This window comes from Limulus polyphemus, unplaced genomic scaffold, assembly GCF_000517525.1.
Source record: "Limulus polyphemus unplaced genomic scaffold, Limulus_polyphemus-2.1.2 Scaffold14814, whole genome shotgun sequence".
Classification (NCBI taxonomy): Eukaryota; Metazoa; Arthropoda; class Merostomata; order Xiphosura; family Limulidae; genus Limulus; species Limulus polyphemus.
The window spans coordinates 3,019-6,022 of NW_013680424.1; the positions used below are offsets into that span (position 1 = coordinate 3,019).

A 3,004-nucleotide genomic window follows, 5' to 3' on the forward strand; every position below is an offset into this window, starting at 1 on the left:
TACTTTAACCTCAAATTACCGGCTTGTTTGTGTACAGTTATATTCAATAACTACAGCACTCAATTTAACAAAACTAACCCTAAAAATTAAATACAATCTCTCATTCTAAACGAAAAATCCACAGAAAAAGAGAGACTTGTTTAGTGCTGTTAATTATAATATTTACGGTATTTTAGTAGTGCCACAATTTATTGGTTCCCCAATAAAGTCAGGAGCACACAAGCAATTTGGTGCATAAACAAGATGTTGAAAACAGTATTTAAAACAGCCGATAGAGTCCACCATGATTCTGACCAATCGTAGAATTACAAGCGTCTTTCAGATTTCCTGTGAAATTACTTACAAAGTGACGATGGTCACTTTTATCTTTAATAATATTTGTTTAACTCCAGGGAAATTGTTGTACCTTTTAATTTAACCCACCATGGCAGTGTTTTCCGAACTTTAAATTATGGTGCCCCCTCTAACTCAGCAAAGCCCTCCCCCTTCACATTAAAATCATTTTCGCAAGTGATAACAGTAAAATCAATATTTCCTTTTATCTGTTTTTAATATTATTTTAAATGCTCGTAAGGTGTGAGTAAATGAGGGTAAAGTGATAGGTATTGTTAGGTTATCGTCGTCTCCAACTCTTCTGTTTCTTACGTCATTAGTTTTGGGCTCTCCCGCCAAAAGGTCACGCCCCCACAGTTTGAAAATCACAGCACTTAAGTCTATGGAATCTAGAAAGTTTCTCAGGATTTAGTAAAATTGATTTTATTAAGTATTAAAATACAGTTGTGTTTTACAGGTCTTAATCAAAACGGAAAAACATAACATTTAAACATAAAACACGTGTTTAATACATTCCATACATGGGCTCTTAGTAAAATGTTTTACTTAAATGTTGGTAAATATTAGTCACCTGATTCACGGTCATCTTAAGAGTCAAGATAAGGTTGGTTACACAACTCTCAACAAAGAGTTTTGTTATATATATTGACAGCACCTGACGACACAATTCGTAAACAACGAAGTATAAACTCTCAGGGATATAAAATGTGTAAAAAAAAATTTATTTTCATTAAAAAACGAATGTATATATTTTGGAATATCAAAATTTGCTTATGGTTAGCGAAGACTTGACGTGTTTCTTGCAAATACTGTTAAAATAATATTCTGATTACACAGCATTGGTCAAAATGAAAAAAAAAATTAATACAAGTTCCTAGACTTCAATAAATACAACAGCCTTGACAAAACACGAGGCACACGATATATTTGGCACGTGGGCCTGAGACTGGACAAAACATGGACACGGGTCAATTAAAAGGGTCATCTGGATTAAACACACTTTTAGAAACACATTTTATTTCAAACTGTTCATGGAATTGTGATTGAATTTGTTGTAGGTCTCCTTCAAAGATTCACATCAAAAATCTCTGTCCACGTGTAGAAGGGAAGCCTGTTTCACTTATCCAGGTGACGAGTCATGGTAACGTCATGTGGGGCATCCCCTCTAGCAACTACTTTCTGGGACTGTTCAATATTTATGTATTGGCGAACCAAGCGAGAGATCTCGTGCGCCTGTAGAGAAACGACAAATTTAACTATAAAATCTACTAACCAAGTCCACTAATTACATACTTTCTTTAACAACTGAACATTTGATTCTAACTGAACCACTGGTGGTAGTACAAGAAGAGCTACTAAAAACAGTTCCGTTCTTCAAACACTTTAATCAAACAATTTGAAAACTAATTTTACAATTACATTCAAATTCTAAGCTATAATCTATTACACCAAGTTTTACAACACCTTGGTAAGTTTCAGCTGTAATAAATTATTTCTCTGAAGTTCCTAGCTTGTCGACGGACATTAGTGTGAAGTTCCTAGCTTGTCGACGGACATTAGTGTGAAGTTCCTAGCAGTACTTGTCGACGGACATTAGTGTGAAGTTCCTAGCGGTACTTGTCGACGGAGATTAGTGTGAAGTTTCTAGCGGTACTTGTCGACGGATAATGTGTATCGACAAGTACCGCTAGAAACTTCACACTTATAATGTGTATCGACAAGTACCGCTAGAAACTTCACACTTATAATGTCTGTCGACAAGTACCTTTAGAAACTTCACACTAATCTCTGTCGACAAGTATCGCTAGAAACTTCACACTAATCTCCGTCGACAAGTACCGCTAGAAACTTCACACTAATCTCCGTCGACAAGTACCGCTAGGAACTTCACACTAATGAAAGTGTGAAGTTTCTAGTGGTTTTTGTCGACAGAAATTACTGTGAAGTTTCTAACGGTACTTTTAATTTTTAAGAAATGAGTCAATTATGACAATACTATATAACTGTAGATAACCAAGAAAGTTTGTAAGTCATGGATCACTAAGCAATGTCTCCTCTTTTAAAAAAATCATAATTTAGCTAGAAACAAGATAAAACCTACCGACAAACAAAGAAGAGACTTATGTAATGTACATACAGAGTTAAACGCCTGAAAAATAAAGAAATAAATCAGCAACGGATGGTACAATCAGGATTGAGAAACCCAGTAGCGGAGTATAACACACATTCCGTACATACCTGATCTGTCTGGATGCGGCTGATTTTCTGGACCATCAGATTACCACATTTCATGTCCAAAAACAATGCTCCATCCTCAGCTCGTACTTTCCTAGTGGAAATGACTTCAGAGAATGGATACTTCCAGACTGTGTCCTACAACACACACATGAAGTAAAACATTATGTGCAGGTCATAAGTCTGTTAATTTTATAACACCAAGCTAATAGTATTGTTTGGTATAATAGACTTGCATTCTCACCAAGCTGACAGTATTGTTTGGTATCAAAGACCTGCATTCTCACCAAGCTGACAGTATTGTTTGGTATAATAGACCTGCATTCTCACCAAGCTGACAGAATTGTTTGGTATAATAGACCTGCATTCTCACCAAGCTGACAGTATTGTTTGGTTTTATAGATCTGCATTCTCACCAAGCTGACAGTATTGTTTG

General features: G+C 35.7%; 1 long non-coding RNA gene across 1 annotated transcript; it reads right to left on the reverse strand.

Annotated features, from left to right (window-relative positions):
- Nucleotides 1-734: 734 nt before the first annotated feature.
- Nucleotides 735-2,731, reverse strand: LOC111084220. The gene is made up of 2 exons (XR_002609452.1): nt 2,572-2,731; nt 735-1,566 (listed from the first exon to the last, which is right to left on the reverse strand). It is a non-coding gene; the product is annotated as an uncharacterized LOC111084220 (long non-coding RNA).
- Between the last annotated feature and the right edge of the window lie 273 nt (nt 2,732-3,004).